Below are 12504 nucleotides of genomic sequence, written 5' to 3' on the forward strand. Positions count from 1 at the left end.
TGGTATTTATGTTTATGTATATACATTGGCAGCCAAAAGTTTGGAATAATGTACAGATTTTGCTCTGGAAAGTAATTGGTACTTTTATTCACCAAATTGGCTTTCAACTGATCACAATGTATAGTCAGAACATAAATAACTTGAAACATTACTATCTGGGCCTTCCACATCTCTTTCTGTTCTTGTTAGAGCCAGTTGTCCTTTGTCTTTGAAGACTGTAGTGTACACCTTTGTATGAAATCTTCAGGTTTTTTTTTTTTTTTTTTTGCAATTTCAAGCATTCAAGCCTTCATTCCTCAAAACAATGATTGACTGATGAGTTTCTAGAGAAAGCTGTTTCTTTTTTTGCCATTTTTGACCTAATATTGTTTGTAAGACATGCCAGTCTATTGCATACTGTGGCAACTCAAAAACAAACACAAAGACAATGTTAAGCTTCATTTAATGAACCAAATAGCTTTCAACTGTGTTTGATATAATGGCCAGGTGATTTTCTAGTACCAAATCAGCAATTTAGCATGATTACTCAAGGAGAAGGTGTTGCTGCTGGAAATGGGGCCTGTCTAGATTTGATAAAAAATGACTTTTTCAAATAGTGATGGTGCTGTTTTTTTTACATCAGTAAAGATCTGACTATACATTGTGATCAGTTGAATGCCACTTTGGTGAATTAAAGTACCAATTTCCTTCCAAAACAGCAAAATCTGTACATTATTCCAAACTTTTGGCTGCCAGTGTATGTTACTTCTCAAGTAAATGTTGTTACTGATGACGACAGTCAAACAGTTATCATTAAGGGGGAGCAGAGGTTTATGATGTTTCAGATGTAAAGACAAATTTACCTTTTAGGTTTTCTTGCATACATATATATATATATATACACACACATTGTGTAAAAATATACTTTTTTTTCCATTTGTGTTCAGTCTTCAAGCGTATCTTGTAGTCATGTTTTAATGTGTTTTAGTGTGGCATATTAATTCAAAATGTTTATGTAAAAATTGCTAATTAAATAAGTAGCTAACAATGTTTGCACATTCTGCTTAATTATGAAGTTTGCAAAATGCATTTGTCTTTGCTACTGCCATCTTTTGTTTTTAAATTTGTATGTGATGATGCTGCAACATTGCAAACTTCACAGGTACTATTTTCTAAACTTTATTTAGGTTTTAACATTAAGACCAAATATAACTAATTCATGGTGAAATAATAAGTACTGTTCCTGTCTTGTACATATTTTGATACCAAACCTGTTTCTTTGTACTCCCATTTGTGTTATATACAGGTGCATCTCAATAAATTAGAATGTCATGGAAAAGTTCATTTATTTCAGTAATTCAACTCAAATTGTGAAACTCGTGTATTAAATAAATTCAGTGCACACAGACTGAAGTAGTTTAAGTCTTTGGTTCTTTTAATTGTGATGATTTTGGCTCACATTTAACAAAAACCCACCAATTCACTATCTTAAAAAATTAGAATATGGTGACATGCCAATCAGCTAATCAACTCAAAACACCTGCAAAGGTTTCCTGAGCCTTCAAAATGGTCTCTCAGTTTGGTTCACTAGGCTACACAATCATGGGGAAGACTGCTGATCTGACAGTTGTCCAGAAGACACTGACATTGACACCCTTCACAAGGAGGGTAAGCCACAAACATTCATTGCCAAAGAAGCTGGCTGTTCACAGAGTGCTGTATCCAAGCATGTAAACAGAAAGTTGAGTGGAAGGGAAAAGTGTGGAAGAAAAAGATGCACAACCAACCGAGAGAACCGCAGCCTTATGATTGTCAAGCAAAATCGATTCAAGAATTTGGGTGAACTTCACAAGGAATGGACTGAGGCTGGGGTCAAGGCATCAACCACACACAGACATGTCAAGGAATTTGGCTACAGTTGTCGTATTCCTCTTGTTAAGCCACTCCTGAACCACAGACAATGTCAGAGGCGTCTTACCTGGGCTAAGGAGAAGAAGAACTGGACTGTTGCCCAGTGGTCCTAAGTCCTCTTTTCAGATGAGAGCAAGTTTTGTATTTCATTTGGAAACCAAGGTCCTAGAGTCTGGAGGAAGGGTGGAGAAGCTCATAGCCCAAGTTGCTTGAAGTCCAGTGTTAAGTTTCCACAGTCTGTGATGATTTGGGGTGCAATGTCATCTGCTGGTGTTGGTCCATTGTGTTTTTTGAAAACCAAAGTCACTGCACCCGTTTACCAAGAACTTTTGGAGCACTTCATGCTTCCTTCTGCTGACCAGCTTTTTAAAGATGCTGATTTCATTTTCCAGCAGGATTTGGCACCTGAGAATCTATGGGGTATTGTCAAGAGGAAAATGAGGAAAATGAGAAACAAGAGACCAAAAAATGCAGATGAGCTGAAGGCCACTGTCAAAGAAACCTGGGCTTCCATACCACCTCAGCAGTGCCACAAACTGATCACCTCCATGCCACGCCGAATTGAGGCAGTAATTAAAGCAAAAGGAGCCCCTACCAAGTATTGAGTACATATACAGTAAATGAACAATTTCCAGAAGGCCAACAATTCACTAAAAATGTTTTTTTTATTGGTCTTATGATGTATTCTAATTTTTTAAGATAGTGAATTGGTGGGTTTTTGTTAAATGTGAGCCAAAATCATCACAATTAAAAGAACCAAAGACTTAAACTACTTCAGTCTGTGTGCACTGAATTTATTTAATACACGAGTTTCACAATTTGAGTTGAATTACTGAAATAAATGAACTTTTCCACGACATTCTAATTTATTGAGATGCACCTGTAAGTTGGTGTGTTTTTGTAGTTTTGTATTTTTCTTGGATACATGTATAAATGTATTGCTGTTGAAATGTTTGATGAATTTGTAACATTGTAATATGAATAAATATTTTGAATTTCTTTTGAAACACTTGTTGACTACACTTTTTATAATAAATAGGCTATATTAAGAAACTTGGAATATATATTAAATGCATTTGAAAATCATTTAATTCCACATCCTGGGAAAATCTCACCTAAATCAGCATATCTAATAGCAGCCTTCTACAAGATTTACAATATGAATATAATATATTGGTAAAATTTCAGCAATATTTTTTCTAGAATAATTTAACACTGTACTCATAATTGGGCATGCTGGCTTCAAATGTAGAAAGTGAGGCATCACGCCTTTAGAATGAGAAAATGCTTTTTTAATAACAGTGTTTGTTTTGTTAGAATATGCAAGTCAATTGAATGACGCTTGGATACCGCCATTTTAGCGCAGTTTGTGGAATTTTTAGATGGTCCCTTACACACCATAGATGAACATCGTACCTAAAACTATTCCTAACTAACATCGTACCTAAACCTTTTCCCGCTCGCTGTTTTTGCTCTCTGTGTTATAAAGTGTCCCATTACTGTTTTACTGAGTGACAAACCACTCACAATGTTCAGTAATTGAGAATTTGGATTGACTATGTATGTTGAAAGTTTAACCCTTTACTGAGAGCACAGAGTCTTCTGAACTGAGATCCTTAGGTTTAAATTCATTTAAATTATGTGTTGCATATAGCGAAGCCAAAGTACAATGTCAACGCATGTATACGTGGGGTTTATTAGGCCTATATATTATAAACTCAAAAAAGAAACGTCCCTTTTTCAGGACACTGTATTTTAAAGAACTTAGTAAAAATCCAAATAACTTTACAGATCTTTATTGTAAAGGGTTTAAACAATGTTTTTCATGCTTGTTCAATGAATCATAAACAATTAATGAACATGCACCTGTGGAACGGTCATTAAGACACTAACAGCTTACAGATGGTAGGCAATTAAGGTCACAGTTATAAAAACTTAGGACACTAAAGAGACCTTTCTACTGACTCTGAAAAACACCAAAAGAAAGATGCCCAGGGTCCCTGCTCATCTGCATGAACATTTCTTAGGCATGCTGCATGGAGGCATGAGGACTGCAGATGTGGCCAGGGCAATAAATTGCAATGTCCGTACTGTGAGACGCCTAAGACAGCGCTACAGGGAGACAGGAAGGACAGCTGATCATCCTCGCAGTGGTAGACCACATGTGACGACACCTGCACAGGATCGGTACATCCGTATATCACACCTGCGGGACAGGTACAGGATGGCAACAACAACTGCCCGAGTTACACCAGGACCGCACAATCCCTTCATCAGTGCTCAGACTGTCCGCAATAGGCTGAGAGAGGCTGGACTGAGGACTTGTAGGCCTGTTGTAAGGCAGGTTCTTACCAGACATCACCAGCAACAACGTCGCCTATAGGCACAAACCCACCGCTGGACCAGACAGGACTGGCAAAAAGTGCTCTTCACTGGCGAGTCACGGTTTTGTCTCACCAGGGGTGATGGTCAGACTCGCGTTTATCATCGAAGGAATGAGCATTACACCGAGGCCTGTACTCTGGAGTGGGATCGTTTTGGAGGTGGAGGGTCCGTCATGGTCTGGGGCAGTGTGTCACAGCATCATCGAATTGAGCTTGTTGTCATTGCAGGCAATTTCAACGCTAGAGCGTTACAGGGAAGACATCCTTCTCCCTCATGTGGTACCCTTCCTGCAGGCTCATCCTGACATGGCCCTTCATTATGACAATGCCACCAGCCATACTGCTCATTCTGTGCGTGATTTCCTGCAAGACAGGAATGTCAGTGTTCTGCCATGGCCAGCGAAGAGCCTGGATCTCAATCCCACTGAGCATGTTTGGGACCAGTTGAAAGCGAGAGGAGTTTATTTATAATTATTTTAATTATTATAAATTACCTTTTGTGGAGGTGAGGGCATGGTCGAGCGCCCGTCTGGGGAGAGAGAAAGCTGTAAGGACATCCACCTGAGATGAATGGTGACTAATTACCATTTCTGTGTTCACAGTGAGAGGCAGGGGAGATAAAATATGGCCCAGTCCACCGAAAGAGAGAGAGAGCCCAGCAGAGAAGCTGCATGTGTTGGCCGCTGCCGTTGTTCTTTTATACTGAATCACCTTGGGTTTGTGCGCGTGTGAAGCTGTACCATTGCGCTGTCTTCCACTTCCGCTTCCTCCCTTTGATCCAAATTACGAACTTGTTACACTGGTGTCGAAACCCATGAAAAGGAGGAAGCGGAAGACGGCGATTCCCACACAGGAATGTCCTTTTATTGAACTCAAAAACTCGTTTGCTTTACAGCGCACCGGTACAGAAAAGTGTTCTTTTGCTGATGTGCTGTGTTGTTTTTGCACCAAACATACCTTTTACAATTTTGGGCAAAAAGTTCAATCTTGGTCTCATCAGACCATAACACATTTTTCCACATGGTTTTGGGAGACTGGATATAGGTTTTTGTGGGCTCTGATGTTTTTTTTTTCATCAGAAAAGGCTTGCATCTTGCCACCCTGCCTCACAGCCCAGACAGTTGAAGAATACGGGAGATAGTTGTCACATGTAGGGAGCAACCAGTACTTGCCAGAAAGAGCTGCAGCTCCTTTAATGTTGCTGTAGGCCTCTTGACAGCCTCCCTGACCAGTTTTCTCTTTGTCTTCTCGTCAATTTTGGAGGGATGTACTGTTCTTGATAATGTCACTGTTGTGCCATACTTTCTCCACTTGTTGATTTTCACTGTGTTCCATGGTATATCTAATGCCTTGGAAAAAAATGTTTATCCCTCACCTGAGCGATACCATTCAACAATGAGATCCCATTGATGCTTTGTAAGCTCTTTGTAGCCCATGGATCTTGTAGTAGCATGCAACCAAGAAGATGTCAGAAAAATCCTACAAGAACAGTGGAGATTTATTTGGAGTTAATCAGAGTCACTTCAGGTGAAGACAGGTGTACTATTTCACATGAGCTTGATGATTGGCTGATTCTGAACACAGCCACATACTAGTGCCCGACCGATCTATCGGTCGGCCAATATTAGCCTTTCACCGATATATCGGTATCTGCGTATATTTTACCGATATGAAAACTTTTTTTCAGAACATATAATGCGGGAAACAATGCTTTAGAATTGGTGTCATAGCGTAGTTTGTCCAGCAGAGCGCGCTCCGACTCCATTGTTTACAGAGCTGAGCTGATGGTGGCTCTGCAGACAGGGCGGAGTTAAATGGTGTGGATTTGAGCGGTCTCTTTTCCTTAAATTGCTAACTAATTTGTGAAATACATACTGGAAATGAATAAAAAATGACCCCATCGTTTTATATAACTAATATAACGTTAACCCTGTCCCTGACAACCATGTCCCATCTGTTTGCTGTTAGCCAGCTATAGTTTGTCAGTGCAGTCAGTAATGTAGCAGATTGAAAGGTAAACATCAGAGCATCTTTTTGCAGCTCAGCAGACAACAGTGCGGTGGTGGATTGTGTGTGGCGAGTGTTGATTTCACGCTTTGCTGTTACCTAATTGGTGAGACGCAATGCTGGAAAGTAAATTAAGTCCATCTTTTACTCTCCGTGGCAACGAGCTTACAGCTAACTAGCTAACCACGTAGCTACTTTCATTGTTGTCAGCGTGTAAACATGTATTCACTAAGGATGTGCGCTACGACTAATTTGATTGTCGTTTAAATGGACGTTTTATAACCAATTAGTCGACTAGTCTAAAGAGAAACCAACCTTCAGAAAACAGTAAAAAAAAAAAAAGTTTATGCGACCCATTTAAAATACTTAATCTATACCAAATCCGACGCTAAATTCCACTGAAAATGAGCATTTATCTGCGACGTGCTCGCCTTGAATTATGATCACTGTACTTTAAATATAGAACATGACACGCATTCACTGAATCAACATTAGCAAATATTTAAGACATTTATTGAAAACAATTGAATGAATAGTGCAGGATCAATGGAACAACCCTAAAAGCCTTTTCTAAATGGAAATCAGCAAGTAAAAGTTACTTAACATAGTAAAACTGTCAGGACATTGTTGAAAATAATTAACAGGTAGACTAAGCCAAATCTATGAGAGAGAAAAAAAAAAGCACTGAAAAGTTGCGCGTATTTCACAACGTGCAGTCGTGCATTAACCATTGATCCAACATGACAGCTGTTTGGTAAAGAACGTTAACAAATAACAGTTACGATGTAAAAAAAAGTAGCTATAGGATAGAAAAAATAGGCCTATGATGTAGCCTGCAATAAACCTAATGTATTCTAAACACGATGTGCACACAGAGGAAAAGATAATTTAACCCGTTAAGCAGTCGGCACCTAGTTGAAAATAGCCTTCTTAATCAGCAGATTAAAAGAAAATGGCATACATAGTCTAAAACAGTTATTTTCTAGGCTACTTACTCAATAGCATAAAATTAACACGTCGACATGGTCCGGTGAAAGACGGGACTTGACTCACCTGAGGCGATTATCCTGCACTTGAAAAAGCCTGCTCAGTGGAAAAATAACTTCCAAGCATGCACAGATGTAAAGAAGACTCAAATGTGAAAACATCCATAGAGATTCCCGCACCACCGAAGTGATTTCATAACTACTTCACTGAGTTTGCTTGTCTAGCGAGAGGACAATTTACTGCGCGCGCCGCAAGTGAGAGGGAAGAAGCACGTGCAGCCTGAGGTGAAATGAAACTCTGTACCACTCTGCTCCAGATATCCTCTTTTTTAAATAATATTTGTATTATTAATTCTATTTAAAATATGTAACATTAATATGACAGTAATTTTAGTGCAGCCTCTGTCAAAATATAAAGCCAAATGTAAATGTGTAAAAATTATTATCAGTTTAATGGGGGGAAATATTAACCGACTAGTAATTCCAGTGATGACTAGCAGCATCAGAACCGTTTAGTCAACTAGTCTCGCACATCCTTAGTATTCACCAAACTGTTTTGTTCAGGATTCACAGTTTGGTACCCCCTTCAACCGAACAATTCCAGTCGTTGCATTTACAAAATGTAATATTTAAAAGTCTGGTTTTCCAGACATTAAAATAGGATGTGTAATACATGTAGATTTAATAAATATATTCGCCCTGTGTAAATAATAATATATAGGAACTGTATCTAAAATAAATGAGGGGTGATAAATATTAATACAACAGGCTGGAAAAATAGACATTTATTCATTTTAATATCCTATATATTATATTTTGAATGTGTTGAAACTTGACACCGGGTGACGCACCCTAAAAACGGCACCGCTAGATCGGTTTCATGCTGAAGAGCCGCTTAAAGTTTTTTCTTCTCTCTCGTAAATGTAAATGAGTGTAAATGCCAACACCATCATATATGTCGAAAGGACTGATGCCTGTCAACCAAAACATGAGCTCATTGATGTCATTAAATGACATAAAAATGACTTTTTTATTCCATCAGTTACTCCTGATCGGAGGCTGCCGTATATATTTAGTTTATAAGTAGGGTTACGTCCTACATAAATGTAATGGTGCAACGCTCAAATATTTAGTAGTGTGTAAATTGTGACTTAGTGCCCATTTACGCCACAACTAGGCTAAGTTGTAACATACGTATAGCTGATGCAACCAGCCCATGATGTTTATTTAGCTATTTATTTTATTTTAATTTATCATTATTTAAATGGTCAGCATTTGACTGATACTAAACAGTAATACTGATGTTTATTTAGCTATTTATTGTATTTTTATTTATTCTTTATTTTAATGGTCAGCCATTGACTGATACTGAACATACAGTGCTGATGTTTATTAAGCTATTTATTGTATTTTTATTTATTCTTTATTTTCTCAGTGTTCATTTCTAGAATTTGACAATGTATAATAATAATGTCAAATATTCTTTGATAAAAATATTTAAGAAAGCAGCCTTCTGAGTACTTTTCCATAGTCATATCGGTGCAAAATCGGTGCACAATCCACATGGAAAAGGTCTGTTTTCATTCCAGTGAAAAAATTAGCTATATCGGTCACCATATCGGTAATCGGTGAATTTTCGGGCTCTACCACATATCCAATTATAAAAGGGTGTGCACACTTATGCAGTTAAGTTTTTTTTTTTTTTCTGCAAAGTGTCACTTTGGATTTCAGTGGCATAGGTTGTAATTTTTACATTTTTACCTTTGTTTCATTTTTTTCCATCAAAAAAACCTGATGTTTTAACAGGGGTGTGTAGATTTTTATATCCACTGTATCTCTAGACTTGAATGTGTACTTTAGTGTCCTCTAGGCTTCAGAAGTTTGGGTTATGGCTGATATTCATGCTCAAAATGACACGGACACGGAAAATTAAATCTTCTAACAAATGCACATTCCTCTCATAAACTGAATTCCACAGGTTCTTCTTCAGATGAGAGCAAGGCAGTGTAACATGGTTGTTAATTGAACAGTTTATCAAAAAAATCAAAATAAAATATCTGTCATTATTTCCTCACCCTCTTGTCTGAGATTTAAAAACACCATAAAAGTAGTCCATGTCTAAAATGTGGCCTTTAATTATGTGGCCTGATTACTATTTCTACTAGAGATTTCCGCTGAAACCCAAGATGTTTTGCTTCACAGATTAAGCAACGTTCACTAGCCTGATGGACAAAGTAGTCCTCTGATGAAAGATAAAGCTCACCATCTCTAACTGAAGAGTCTAAATGCCCCACACACATACTGTATAAATGCATACATCCTATAGACCACCCTTCACAAGCAAGTGGAAAAGGGTAATCAGAGGGTTCATCCTAGCCCAGCAAGTCTATGATTATCATAAAGAAGACATTTATGAAGCCCCTGTAATGCAGTCAACATATGATTCGTCTAAGCCTCAGACGACATGCCCACGGACCGCCCACAGTCCGTTCACTGACCATCTGCTGCATATTGCACACAAAACAGCAAGCGCTTGCTGAAATCGACAGTTTCATTGTAAATTTCTGTACAACCATTTATGTTACTTCAGATAAACGTGCCCTAAATTGCATGTAACAATAAGTCAAACTACAGTATGTTTGGTCGCTTTACAGGTCTTTCAGGTCACATTTACAGTATCAACCAATTCTGTTTTTTTTTTTTTTTTTCACAGATATCTAGCTCTGATCGGATCTTGTTGCATGCATGTCAACAGCAAAAACACTTATGAGATCGGATTTTTTCGCATCCGATCTCATCTGAGAAACTTCCAAATGCGGTTGTAAATCAGACACATATGTGATATCTGGGTATCTGACCTGATTCTAAACACTTGTATCCCATTCGCCATGTATTTCTAACATTAAAATCATCTGAAAGAGAATTTTCGTATATATCTGTGCATGAATATCAATGTTATTCTTGAGATACAGGGATGCACCGATGTATCAACCTTCGATATTTATCGGCCAATTACTGAATAAATTAAAACTATCAGCAAATCGGTTTTAAGCATGAAAATGCAGATATGAAAAACTGATGGTTCATTTATAATAATAAACACACTTTTTAAAAACTCTTTGAATTAAAATGTACAATCCAGAAATAATGATAACAACAGAATGTAGAAGGGTTGGCACTCCTAAGAACATGCAATATATAATTTATAATCATCTCGTTCTCACACTGAGGGAAAAACGCCTTTACAGATGTGAAAGTTGTGAAACCGACACTTACCTGTCCAAAATGCTTTGAAACCAGTAAACTTTGACTTTTGTGACATTGGTATGGTATCCATTAAGGCTGCATGATTGGTTGAGTTAAGAATGAAATAGCAATATGGTCTTGCACAATTACAAAAGTTTGAAAGACTGTGTTTAAAAATTGACTGCAATCAATGCTCAAGTCAGCGCTTCATTCAGCACTGTGTAAGCAAGCGGCGCCCTCTAGCGTTCTGGACAGCATATTCCATTATCCATTACACTACAATAAACCTTAAAAGGGCGTTTTGTTCTTTTGGTAACTTTTTATGTGATTGAAATTTAGATGAAATTGTCCAACATATGCATATTATGAATTTGTGATGTTCTATTATATACAATACAAGCACGTAAAATGTGAGTTGTTGTTTTGAACTGAAAAAACAGAAGTGCAAAAATGTTTTTTTCACATCAATCATCATGCAATGATATTGTAATTTTTCAATATATTTTTTAAACTTTTTATCTTTTACTGTGGCTCTCTTTAAAAATTTGGCCCATCATGTGTTCAACAGATCCAATGCGTGTTCAGTGGAAATTATTTATTGTTAGAACAGAGAAAAGGCTTTTGTAGCTCTTTAAACATAATTCCTGAGCAAAACAGTGATCTGATGACAAAGGTAAGTGGCAAAATATCAGTATTTGCATCGGTATCTGGCCAAAAGTTTGTTAAAATCGGTCTCTGCCAAAAATGTTCATATCAGTGCATCCCTAACAAGATGTCAAGCAATTATGAAATGTCAAGCACGCAATTGCAGCGAGGAGACATTTCAAACTTAAAAAGAAATGAGATGCCCCGTAAGTCTATCAGAAAGTTTTACGATACGCTCGAGTCCGACTGTGTGCACACTTTACCATAATCACATCTATAATAATATTTCGTTAAATTACATGTGCAGAATTAGCAAAATGCAGTAAAATAAATGGCAAGGGCAAGTCTCTATAGTATTTCAAGAAGAGAATATCGGTAAAAGAATGAGCATTTTAGCTTATCCATAATAAGGCTGGGCAAAAAAATAGATTTTTCGATTCATTGTTTTGGTTTTTTATTTGGTCGATTCAATATCGATTCTGAAAAGAATGGATCGATCTTTGTGTACTGGGTCTGATTAAAGTGAATCCTTTTATTACTAGCTTCTCATCTAGATCTCTCTCTCTCAGCATTTCCTGCACTGCTGTTTAGCAATGGTGCTGTGCTGATCAGGGGTGCATTAATCCACGGGTTTACGTGGTCTGCAGCCCAGGGGTCCAAAACTCCCAGACAGCTTCTTCCAAGCTGGCGTTTGCAAGTGGAGCACTTGCGAGTGGAGCGCATCTAACATGTACAGCAGGAGAAGTGGATGTAAACACGGAGACTGTGTGCAACAGCTAAATTTGCCTGTGTAGAACATGCGTGGATTGACGGTCTCAGACGCGGAGTAGGGATGCACCGAAATTGAATTTCTGGGCCGATATCGAGAACCAATAACTCACAGCTCATTGTGGCCAATTCCAATAACCGATATTTTTAAAAAATGTTACATTTTTAACCCTTTAACCTGGAACTGCTAGCTAATTCATTAAAAGCCTCTCATTTGAAAAATATGTGTAATTTAAAAGCTTGGAATTTGGACTTGCTGCTATTTAAGGTTTGACTAATGTAACATGAACCAGAAATGTTCCTATATTACAGATGTATACTGATTTGAATATACACTTGCATAAATTGTAGGGAACCCACTTATATGAGTGTTTATGGTAATCCCGATGACTCGCTAACAGAGAGAGAATAATGAACTTCAATACTTCTATATTGTAATACTGCAATATACAAGAATGAGGTGATAAACAGCATGTAACGAACATTAAAACAACAAAACACACAATACAACCCCTAAACATTGTACACATGATGTAGGCCTAATATTTATTATAGCAGCCAGACTATAATAAATGTGT

At 37.6% G+C, this 12504-nt stretch overlaps 1 protein-coding gene across 3 annotated transcripts in view; it reads right to left on the reverse strand.

Moving 5' to 3' along the window:
• Positions 1 to 12504, reverse strand: part of LOC127447620 (tensin-1-like) — a 363293-nt gene that overhangs the window by 346825 nt on the left and 3964 nt on the right. The window lies entirely within an intron of this gene.

This window comes from Myxocyprinus asiaticus, chromosome 10 (genome assembly GCF_019703515.2).
Source record: "Myxocyprinus asiaticus isolate MX2 ecotype Aquarium Trade chromosome 10, UBuf_Myxa_2, whole genome shotgun sequence".
In the NCBI taxonomy this organism is placed as follows: Eukaryota; Metazoa; Chordata; class Actinopteri; order Cypriniformes; family Catostomidae; genus Myxocyprinus; species Myxocyprinus asiaticus.